This window comes from Pan troglodytes, chromosome 7 (assembly GCF_028858775.2).
Source record: "Pan troglodytes isolate AG18354 chromosome 7, NHGRI_mPanTro3-v2.0_pri, whole genome shotgun sequence".
Taxonomy (NCBI): domain Eukaryota; kingdom Metazoa; phylum Chordata; class Mammalia; order Primates; family Hominidae; genus Pan; species Pan troglodytes.
Genome location: NC_072405.2, coordinates 25410819 through 25423824, shown reverse-complemented (window position 1 = coordinate 25423824; position 13006 = coordinate 25410819).

The following is a 13006-nucleotide window of genomic DNA, read 5'->3' as shown; positions in this document are numbered from 1 at the left end:
CCTTCTGACATGGGGCTTTGTGCAACTGCGGTAGTCACAAGGCCATGAACCCAACCCAACTGTACAAGGGACTTCCTATTTAACCCAAGGAGATAGGTATAAGCAAACAACATTGCTTTACAATAAAATAATGAAAAATAACTTTTTTATTGTTGCTGTCCGTGATTCATACATAGAAATCTAAAAATACCTACTTTATTTTCTTTAAAAATATATGAGAAATGTCCCTCTCATGAATATAAGAAAACTCTTAGGGAAATATAATTTTCCCTGCTGTAACCGTATTCCAGCCTACTGGTTAATAACCATGATGATGATACTAGCTGAACATACCCTATGTGTTGTGTTGGAGATTGTGCTAGGTATTTTCCATGAAGTTACTTTATGTGAATTATCTCAACTATGTCCTATAACATGGAGTAAGTACAATTTTTAGCTCTACTTTATAGATGAAGAAGCTAACATAGAGAAGTCAACTTGTCCAAGATCAGAAAATGAAAAGAATGATCTAGTTGAGTTTATTACACTAACGTAGAATAATTTAATATAGGAAGCCTACAAAAAGATATATTACCTCTGGAGATCAAGTTAGAAAAATGATATAACCGATTTATCAGTGACTACTGAAAGGCATTTGAGATGATTCAACACTCAATCCTTTTTCTTCCAAATCCAGGAAATAAAGGATACTTTCTTCTGATCAACAGCAAAATGTTAATTTGAAGGATTATAGAGATCATCCTACTAAAATGGGAATTCGAAAGATTTCTGCTGCCTCTGTTAGTATTTTACACTCTTCTGGAGGCTATGATCAATGCGATAATACAGAAGATAGAAATAGAAGCAATAATGTAGATAGGGCAAAGACACATTTGCCGTAGTTTGCATGTAATATGACTGCCCACCAGAAAACCTAAGAGAATCAATTGAAAAACTTTCAGAACTACCAAGAGTTCAGTTAAGTGCTGAACAAATAAAATCAGCTGCTTCTCTGTATACCAACAAAAATCAGATAGAAAATCTAACGGGAAAAATGTCCTTTTTTTTTTTTTTTTGAGACAGTCTTGCTCTGTTGCGCAGGCTGGAGTGCAGTGGCGCAATCTCAGCTCACTACAACTTCCACCTCCCAGGTTCAAGCAATTCTCCTTCCTCAGCCTCCCAAGTAGCGGGACTACTCCTGCCCACCATCACACCTGGCTAATTTTGGTATTTCTAGTAGGGACGGGGTTTCACCATCTTGGCCAGGCTGGTCTCAAACTCCTGACCTTGTGGTCCACCTGCCCTGGCCTTTCAAAGTGCTGGGATTACAGGCATGAGCCACTGCGCCTGGCCAAATGTCCATTCTTAAAAGCAACAATAGGTATGCATATTATAGGAAAGACCATAATTGTAAGAAGCAGGCATGACCTGGATAATGAAACCCATAAATCTTGACTTGTAAGTAGAATATACAACTGAACTCAAATAATTATCACTGAATGAAATGGTATAGTATAAAGGTGTTGTGATGGTTAACGTCATGTGTCAACCTGACTGGGCCATTTGGTGCCCAGATACTTGACAAATGTTATTCTGGGTGTGTCTGTGAGGGTGTTTTTGGAGGAGTTTAACATTTAAATCAGTAGACTAAAGCAGATTGCTATCCCTAATGTGGGCAGGCCACATCCAATCATTTGAAAGTCTGAAGAGAACAAAAAGGCTGACTTTCGGCCAGTGTGGTGGCTCACGCCTATGATCCCAGCAATTTGGGAGGCCAAGGCGGGCGTATCACGAGGTCAGGAGATCGAGACCATCCTGGCTAACACGGTGAAACCCCGTCTCTACTAAAAAATAAAAAAATTAGCCAGGCGTGGTGGTGGGCACCTGTAGTCCCACCTACTCGGGAGGCTGAGGCAGGAGAATGGTGTGAACCTGGGAGGTGGAGCTTGCAGGGAGCAGAGATCATGCCACCATACTCCAGCCTGAGTGACAGAGTGAGGCTCCGTCTCAAACAAACAAACAAACAAAAGGCTGACTTTCTTCTGAGTAAGACAATTCCTTCTGCCCAACTGCTTTCAAGTTGAAACATGAGCTCTTCCTAGATCTTAAGCCTGCCAGCCTTTGGACTAGAACTACACCATTGGCTCTCCTGGTTCTCAGGCTTTAGGATTGAAATAAGAAATACAACATCTGCTCACCTGAGTCTCCAGCTTGCCACCTGCCCCTGCAGATCTTGGGATTTGTCAGCCTCCATAATCACATGTGCCGATTTCTTACAATAAATCTCTTTATGTACATCCCATTGGTTCTGTTTCTCTGGAGAACCATAATACAATTGTCAATCAGTCCAAATTAATTTATAATTTTAAAGTGAGTAAATAAAAATCTCACTTGGAGAAGATAAAACAATTCTAATATTCATCTGAAAGGATAAGCCAGTATGAATAGTTTTTAAAAATTAAAAAGAAGAGGAATTTACATGTGGCTATTGAAGAGGGAGGCACGTTAGTCTTACAAAATAGTCTAACATATTATAAAGTAAGTAAAACAATGTAGTTACAAGAACAGCCAGATAGTCCAAATGAAGAGAATAGTTTATTTCTTTACATCCCCACACAAGGAGTATGCTGAAATAGATTTAGGTATGTAAAAATCTTTTTAAATATTTAAAATATAATTTGCATTATATTAGGTGGCAAAAAGGAAGAATGATTCCATAAATAGTGCTGGATAAGTTGGTTAGATATTTGTGGGTCAAACAAACTAGGTCCTCATTTTTTACCAGGTTAACAAAATTAGTCCCAGGTGGATTTTTTTTAGTTATATGCAAAGAAAATAGAAACAATAAAATATATGACAGAATATTTATTAAATTGGAAGAGGTATTTCTAAGCTTAAAAGCAATAAGGAAATGGCAACTAAAAAGATCACATCCAAATATATAAAAATGAAAATCTTTGAGATATATATATAAATAAAACTGAAATAATACACTGGAAGAATACGTGCAACTTATAGGACAGCCAAATGATCTATATATTTGATATACAAAGAGAGTGACTGAATAGATTTAAAAAAATATATGTGGCAAAAGACAGAAATAGATAATCCATAAATAACAAAAATCTTAATGGTTAGCAAAAAATGTCAATAACAAAGGGGTTTATTTCCAGCTTCTGTTAATAGTGGAGCAGTTTGATTGGACTAATCCTCCAATTAAAAACAAACAAACAACTAGATAGTGCACTTTCCCCATCATAACCAGAATACAGGGGTTCAGGAATCAAAAGTAGGATGAAAGAATGGCTCCTCTATTATATTTGTCTTAGTCTGTTTCAGCTGCTATAACAAAACACCTTATACTGGGTAATTCATAAACAACAGAAACTTATTTCTTACAGTTCTAGATGCTGGGAAGTCCCAGATCAAGCAGATTCAGTGCCTGGCGAGGGCTTGCTTTCTGCTTCCAATATGGCATCTTCTTGTGGCTCTTCACCTGGAGGAAGGGGTGAACAGTTCCCTTGCACCTCTTTTACCAAGGCACTAATCTCATTTATGAGGGTTCCACTTTCATGACTTAATCACTTCCTAAAGGCCCCACTTCTTAATACTATTACGTTTGTGGTTAGATTTCAACATATAAATTTTGGGAGGTCACCAACATTCAGACCATAGCAACACTTAACAACACACTTGCAGAATATCTGCTGCTGCTTCTGGCATCTTTGAGCTCTGCCATTTCAGAGATCTGAGTTCTTAAAGGGAACATGGTTTCCACCATAAGACACAATGGTTCCACTGAATTGGAGAAAGATTTCCATTTGGCTATTCTGGACTCCTCATGCTACTGAATCAACAGGCAGAAAGGTGGATTGCTCTACTAGGTGGAGTGACTGATCCCTATGGCCAAGAGGAAACTGGGTTGCCTTTATACATTAGGGGCAAGGAAGACTATGTCTGTAACCCAGGAGACAGTTTGGGGTGTATATTAGTACTCCATATGCAATAGAAAAGTGTAGTAGAAAAGTACAGAAACCAAAATAAAAGGCAGGATAATTAAGGACTTGGAACTTTCAGGAATGAGAGTTTGAATTACTCTACCAGGTTCTGGCTGGAGGTGGGCGAAATCAATGAACAGTAGAAGAAGTAAGCCATAAGTAACAATTAGGGCCTTGTGACCAACTGCAGAAAAAAGGGCTGTAGTCATTTTGCATATTTCCTTTTTTGCTCTTCATATGTATGTAGTTATGTATATATGCTCACATTTTCCTCTTCTTGCTCCCTTCTATAACAAAAATTTTATATGCAAGTTGCTAGAGGTTAAATTCACAATTAGTCTTTGGGCAACAGACTATCCAGTGGAACTGTGATGATTCTAAAGGGCAATTAATATAGCCACAGCACTGTATGCAATGATTGTTGCATCTCCTCATTTTGGAGATGATGAGTATCCTGTTAGGTGAAATGTAGAGTTATTATTGTATGGCATTCAAGTGTGCGTAGAAGGTATATATGGACAGTGAGTACTCAAAGGGGCAGACTATGCTGTTTATTGATTCATTTCCTCTTAGCTCCAAATTCACCATATTTTGGCCTACTTTGTAATAAATGAAGATGGATTTTGGAAATATTTCTCCTTTGCTAGCTAGCCGAGTGTTAAACCTTGTCAGTAGAGGGTTCTGGAGGATGCTGGAGGAGGAAGGGATTTTCCTTTCCTGGTTCTGGTATGATTCACTCTCTAGGCTATTGTAGGGCACACTCCACCCTCCCCTGCATGCTTATTCCCTGTGTGGTTTCTCCCATGCTGCAGGCTGCAATTTTCTCAAGTGTTCAGCTGGAGATTATCCGGGATTTCCCAGATGGTATGGGCCTGCACACCAAACCAAGTCACTGCTCCCCACATCTTTTCAGTCCTAGAATCCCAGGGCCGTCCTGCAAGCATGCTGGGCTCCTAGAGGGCTGCTTCTCCAGATTTCAGTTCCAGCAGTGCCCAGCCACCACCAGCTCCCTCTGACACTCAGTGAGTTCACTCTGATGATTTAAGACTCCACTTTCTGTGGATGGCCCCCCTGGCACCCCAGAAACTTCTAGCAACTCCCACTTATGCTCCCACTTACGAGGCACCTTAGTGACTTCTCCACTATCCAGTGAATCAAAGGTGTGCCCTTTCCAGAGACATCTGGATTTCAGCCCTAGTAGGGGGAAAGCTCTGTATTGGGAGCTCTATCTCAGTCTTAGCCATAACGGTTGCTCCTGATATCTGCTAGTCTTTTATTTGTTAAAATTATCTTAACTTTCACTAGTCAATTTGCCATTATTCTAATCATTTCTTACATTAAAATTTCCTTGTTTAAATGGTGGTTTTTGTCTCCTAACTGGACCCCAACTACTACATCTGGTAATACTCCTTGCCTTGGCATCATTTTGTCTGATGTTAATACAGCCACTCCAGTTTCTTATTACTGTTTACATAGGATCTTTTTTCTCTATCATTTTACATGTACTCTATCCATGTCTTTATATATAAAATACATATTTTCTAGGCAGCAGATAATCTTCATTAAAAACTGATTAACATCTGAGTTTTAGTTGGAATGTTTAGTGAACTTACATTTAACCTAATTACTAATTTGGTTGAATTTATGTAATCACTTTGCTATTTCATTCTATTTGTTGTACCCATTTTTTTGTTTCCTACTTTCCTGCATTATGGTTTAGCCATTTAAAAAAATTACTGCATTTTAACTCACTTACGGTTCTATGAGTCGCAATCTATATTAACTGAAATAATACTATGCCATTGCACCTACAATACAATCTTACAACAGTATACTTCTATTTGCCCCTTTCTGTCCTTTGCAATATTATCAAATAATTTAATGATAAACGCGGCAATGCATTATTTTCATTTTAAAGAGTCAATTGCCTTTTTCTTTTTCTTTTCTTTTCTTTTTTTTTTTTTGGAGACAGAGTCTTGCTCCCAGGCTGCAGTGCAATGGTGCGATCTCGGCTCACTGCAACCTCCACCTCAATCAAGTGATTCTTCTGCCTTGGCCTCCTGAGTAGCTGGGATTACAGGCATGCACCACCACGCCCGGCTAATTTTTGTATTTTTGTAGAGATGGGGTTTTACCATGTTGCCCAGGATGGTTTTGAATTCCTAACCTCAGGCGACCCACCGCCTCAGTCCCCCAAAGTGCTGGGATTACAGGTGTGAGCCACCATGCCTAGTCTCAATTGCCTTTTTATACACTTAAGGGAAAACACTGTATATTTTACTAAACATTTATCATTTACATGGTGAACTTTATTTTGTATGTATCAAAATTTTTGGCTAGTTTCATTCCCCAACTGCCTAAAGAAGTTCTTTTAACTCTTCCAATGTGCAGGTCTGCTGGTTACATTCTCTCCGACAGTATTTATCAGGAGGTGTCTTTATATAACCATTATTTTAAAAGACTATTTTACTGAATATACTATTCCAGTTTGACACTTTTTTCTTTCCACCATTTAAAGATACTATATGATTATTTTCTGTTCTCCATTGTTACTGATAAGTCAGCACTGATTCTTATCATTACCCTTGTATATATCTTTTGTCTCTGAAAAAAAATTTTTGTTTTTGCTTTCTAGCCATTTAATTAGGATATGAACTGATGTGGGTTTGTTTGGGGTTAAACTTCTTGAAACTCTTACACATTTCTTCAAATTTGGGAAGAATTGTGGTTAGTACTTTTTCAATTTTTCTTTTACTCTCCCACCCTCTTCCCCTCTTCTTGATCTCCAATTACACTTACAGTAGTCTGTTTTGTGTGGTTCCATAGTTCACTGAGCTGCTATTCTTTTCTTTTCCTCAATAGTTTTTTCTTTTGTGCATCAGTTTGGATAGCTTGTATTTCCCTGCCTTTAAGTTTACTGATCATTTCTACTGTCTCCAATCTTCTATTAGGTTCACAGAATGAATTTTTATTTCAAGTATTGTATTTTTCAATTCTAAAATTTTCATTTGGTTTTTATAGTTTTCATTGTTCTGTCTGTAATTACCATCTCTTTACCTATTATGCTATTATTTTTACTTAAACCCTTGAACATGTTTATAATAGTTCTTAAAGTTTTTATCTGCTAATTCAAATATGTGGGTCACCTCTGGGCCTTTTCTATGAATGACTTTCTCCCCTTTTTAAGGGTCACATTTTCCTGCTTAGCCTAATATTGGCTTACTTTATAGTGGATGTTATGGATACTACACTGTTGACAGTAGGAATTTGCTGTCTTCCTGTGCAGGTATTGAGTTTTGTTCTGGCAGGTAGCTGCGGTACTGATAGGATAGCTTGGTCCTGTCAAGGCTTAATTTTAGGATAGGTCAAGAGTTGTCTTTACTTTAGAGGTACAGTAGCCTTACCCCTAACCTGTGACCTTTACTTAATGCTTGGGTTGTTCAGTGAGACCTTCACACACTGGCTGATTTGAACACTGATGGCTCCCAGCACTATGGGACCTCCAGTGACTGTTTTCTGCCGTGCCCCATGAAGTCTTGCCTTGCTTACGTACAGCTTAGTATTCAGTCAGACTTAAGAGTACCCCTATGCAGATTTTTGGTGCTTCTTTTCTGCACAGCTCCCCTTCCCTGGTACTCTGTCCCATAAATTTCAGCTACTTGAGCTATTCTTAACTCTGGTCCCATTTCTGCCATCCCATGCAACTCTTTTTTGTCTGGGCTCCACTTACTTCTGCTGTAGTTTGGAAAGCCCTTCCAGGAAGAAAGCCACTGAATGCAGAGTTCCACCACATAGTTTTCCCTTCTTTCAAGGATCAAGGCCCTGAATTATTTGTTGTACAATGTCGTAGTTGTTTATGGTAGAAGGATAAGTCTAATAGTCATGGCTCTCCAATGGAGGTTTTGATTTCAGCAAATGCTTATTTCTAGAAATTCTATCTCATAAGTGTATCTGTTTAATCCCTACAGTTTTCTCATTTTGTGTAACAATTTTTGAAATTTCAAAGTTAATTTCACATATAGCCTGTATTCTGTATTTTGTATTCAGTTCCAACATATGCATTTTCTGCAGTCTAAATGTATTGTTGCCTTTGATTTTCACTCATAGTGGCTACCTTTATCTGGATTTGGTTGAATTCTTTAAAAGTTTATGCTTGATTATCATGTAAGACTCTTCTGGGATAGTTTCTTCTGCTTCATTCTGGGGTGTGTGTGTGTGTGTGTGTGTGTGTACACTGATCTCAGGAACTTTTGGGATTCCCTTAAAAGTTTTAACTCAGAAGAGGAGGGCCCATTCAGGTCCTCTCCCTCACTGCTGTTTCAAAGCTGAATATGCTCACACACTGTCAGTAGAGAACTCTGGCTTCAGGGCAATCCCTCCTCTCCATAAAGCCCGCAGGCTCCCAACCATTCCAGTTCCAACCATCTGTGAACTCTGTTGCTCTAGCTGAGGAGCCTCCCCTTACGTGGTCTGGTTCCTCGTGATTTCTAGCAAGTCCAATTCAGGCTCTAAACTGATAGTTTCCACTCCTGGCTACTTGGGGCTCAGCACTTAGATTTTTTAAAAAATTATTTTTACCCCTTTTTTGTTTTTTGTTTTTGAAGGGAAGACATCACAGGACACTAGAAATGGTTCAGTGTACATTGTATTTGGGGTTTAGCTATTGTGGAGCAGAAATTAACCTAAGCTTTTAAAACCTCACATATCTGGGAGCAAAAACACATAAGTTAATTTGCTAATCAGTCAAATAACAAAAATAAAAGGCAACAAATATCTCTATCTGAATTACTAACATACATCTTTATGTGGCAATTTATCACTATGAGAAACTGAATTAGTAGCATAATCTATTTAGTATTTCCTTTTGCTTAATTTACTTCTCAGTCCAAATAGTAAAGGATACTTTCCATAGACTGAATCTTTGTAAATTTTAGAAAAAACATATTTAAGTTGACAAATGAAGGCTGACATTTGGCTATGCTTTAATAGGCTGAACAACAAGCAAATCCTATTGCTTTATTTGTTCATTTTGCAATACGTCTTGACATCACCTTCTCCTCTTTCTTAAATTTGCCTACTTAGCAGGGCACAGTGTAGTTTTGATGTGCAATCTGATTTCAAAAGAATCTTTGTGACAGCTAATCTTCTGTACACTCACTGTAATTAAATATTACAGCACAAATGGTACATAAGATAATCACTTACTTGAGAAACTCTTAGCACCAAAGAGCAATAACATAAAAAAGTATAGATTTTCAGGGTGCTTTTCACAGATTTTTCAGCTTAAATATTTAACTCTTATAGCACCTAGAGCTTGCAAAAGCATGATATAGCATACACTCAAAATATCTTTACTGTCTTTTATTCTGTCCTAAACTCTCATTTTACCTCAGTTTAAAATCTGCTAGCAGGCTAATGTGCGTACCTTTAAGCTACTTGCTTCATTCCTAAAAAATACGCATATAGGAAATGCCATACTGAATTAGATTAATAATCAAGTTCATTTGTCTCTGATGGTAAATGTGACCAGAATATACTGTGTCAGAGAGTGTAGCTGCCATCTTTACCTTTTTTAACCGAGTAACTGATTCCCCCTGATGTTCCTTTTTCAATTCTTTCCTTCTGCAGTCCTACCATCCAAACCTAAACTGTGTGGTAGTTCCACAAATTTACAATCACCATAATACTTTTATTTTTTCTTCAAACCATCTCTTCCCACTTCAAGAAGTAGTCTAACTCTAGATTTGGTGAATAAATTCACCGAATACATAGCCTTCATGATTTATTCCCACTTTTACCAGACTGAGATCCTAAGTGTTAAAAATGTGCTTTTCTTAAAAAGTAAACATGCCCATGCTAACAATACTCTAATAGTTCAATAACAGCTCATTAAATATAACCACGCCCCCATCTTCAAAGATAACCATCCTTAAGTTCCTTGTGGGTACTTCCAGATATATTAGAACTATGTGTAACTATGGAGTTAAATATGTTGTTTTGGATGCCGATTTTTCCTCACTCCCTCTTGAAACTATACTATAATGACAGGAAAGGAATTTTTGTTCAGTATAGGTTTCTTTCTCAAGGACAGGAAAACTGGAAGAGAGTACAGAGACAAAATTTTTAAATCTCAGAAACATATGGTAATAAACTCATAGACCATAGAGAACTTAAATGCCTGCAATACGGAGACACCTTGAAAGTGGCAGACTCACCCCACAGAGTTCCTCAAAGGCTTAAGTGAAGGATTCAGGTACCTCTCAAGGTTGTACTATAAGAATGAATGATTGAAACTGTTTAGGAAGAATTTACATTACAGGCTCCTCCCTGCCTGAAACTCATCCCCCTGGATCTCCCCTTCCAAACACATCAGCAGAAAACCCTTCAGTGGTCAAATCAGAGAGAGGTTTTTTTTTTGGTTTTTTTTGGTTTTTTTTTGAGATGGAGTCTTGCTCTGTTACCCAGGCTAAGTGCAGTGGCCAAATCTCAGCTTACTGCAACCTCCACCTCCCAGGTTCAAGTGATTCTCCTGCCTCAGCCTCCCGAGTAGCTGGGACTACAGGCGTGCACCACCATACCTGGCTAATTTTTGTATTTTCAGTAGAGATGGGGTTTCGCCATCTCGGCCAGGCTGGTCTTGAACTCCTGACTCGTGATCCACCTGCCTCAGCGTCCCAAAGTACTGGGATTACAGGTGTGAGCCATCGTGCCTGGCCACCAGAGAGGTGTTATATGCACAAGGAGAAGAGAGGATTGAAGTTGGGGGTAACATACTGAAGAAAGGGGCTTCAAGATTTCTTTCTCACACTCAACTTTGAACAAAATAGCAGCCAACCTTTAAACTGCCAGGCAGGCGAAATCTGGCCAGCCAAAGAGAAAAGACCTATACATACTGATAGTCAAGATTCCTCGTATGAAATGCCCCAGCTACAACAGCAAATAATAAAATCCATCAGTCAAAAGCTCATCTCAGCCACACAGAGATTCAAATTTCTTTGTAAATATGAACATATACCAAAGGATTACCAGATATTTGAGAAATACCTCTAATATGAGAAACCCAAAATACAAATGGGAAAAAAAGAAATAAGGCAATGAAGGGAGCACAAGAAAACTTTAAAGAAACTGAAATAATCAGAGAGAATAAAAGATAATAGATGAAATGAGAATGGGAGAAAATAAAAAAGGAAAACTCAAGAAAAAAGAATATGATGAAATTAAAAAAAAAAACCTCAAGAATGCAGATAGAAGACTAAGAGGAAATCTTTAAAAGGTACAATAAAAAGACAAAGACATGAACAGTGGAAAAGAAAGATTACAGGCTGAGTATAGGAGATTCATTATCTGAATAATAGAAATACCACGAAAACCGAGCAGAGAAAACAAGAGGGCAAGAAGTTCTCAAATAAATAATTACATTTTTTTTCCAGAAATGAATGCCATGAGTTTTTAGGTTGAAAAGACTGTTGAGTGCTCAGCACAAACATCAAACAAAAGACCTTTATCAAGGTACATTAATTTGAAATTTTGGAATAGTAGGGGCAAAGGGAAGATTCTACTAAGTCCTAGAAAGAAGAGAAAAAGGTAATGGATCAGAATATAGCATCTGATTTCTTGGGAACAAACTGGAAGCTGGAAGACAGTGGGGCAATGCTTTCAGAATTCTGAGGGAAAAGGTATACCATACTCTATTTCTATCCCTGGACGAGCCGTTAGCCAAGTAGAAGGGTACAATAAAGGCGTTTTCAGCATACGAGATCTCAAAATTTACTTACTGTGCAACTTTCTCAGGAAATATGGAGGTTTATGCTCCATTCCAAAAAATAAAAGATAAGAAACAGGATGACCTAGGAGATAGAGAGGGTTAAATACAATCTTGAAGAGAGAGAGAGGGGAGATCCTAGAATAACACCTCTGGGCCAGGCCTAGAGGACAACCATTCTAGATGGGACAGTAGGATGGAAAGCTCCAGCAGGCATTTCTAACATAACAAAACCTTACCTATTACCTTACATATTTAAATATATTAACCATGCATGTATAGTTCTGGTCACCAGTCTGGGAGAAGTTAATTATAACTAAATATATAGTTCTGGTCACCAGTCTGGGAGAAGTTAATTATAACTAAATAAAAGGTAGACAAACAAGCAAACTGCAAAGGAGAAAATTAACAACTCTAGGGAAAGTAAGAAGATGTATAAGGAAGCAAATATAATAACTGAAGATGACATCATAATTAACTCAGGTTATACTGTATACTGAAAGGATAGTGGAGGGGAAACATGTCTGTGTGTCTTGGAGGGGGACTTGAGTAAGGGAGACAAATCCTTCTTTTCCATTGTAGGAAGTCAATAAATAGTTAACAAGCTAAAAATAAGACCAATCAAAAATGTTGATATAAACATATTATCTTGAAATATGAAGGTAGATACCAAAAGAAACTGCCAAAAGATTTGAAAGTGATTGCCTCTGAGAAGCACAACAGAGGGATGGTGGTTTTTTTTTTTTTTTAAGACTTTAGAGTTGTCTTTTAAAAATATATGCATATAACTTTAATAAAACTAAAACATAGTTCTATGCAATCAAAGTATATTCTAAACACAAACTAGTACAGTACACATTCTTTCATACCTTACTTTGCTCCCATTAAAATATTTTACAGATCATGTCATATAAACATAAGTGGATCTCCTACTTTTTTCAGTTATTAATAGTTATATAGTATTTCATTGAATAAATCTATTTATTGACATGCAAATTTACTAACCCATGTATTGGGATATGATAGTCCCACAAGTAAAACTGTGAGATATTTCTCTATTGCCCTCCAAAGATGCTGCCCCCAAACTTACAGCTCACCAGCAACATTCGAGAGTTCTGAATTGCCCCCAAGCTCAATACTATACATTATATAACTATCCTTTCAATGTGCAAGGTGAAAAGATATGTTGTCATTTTAACTTGCACTTCTTTACATTTATTTTTCCAAAAACTGTCTACTCAGTCCATTAAAAAAAAATCTATCCTCA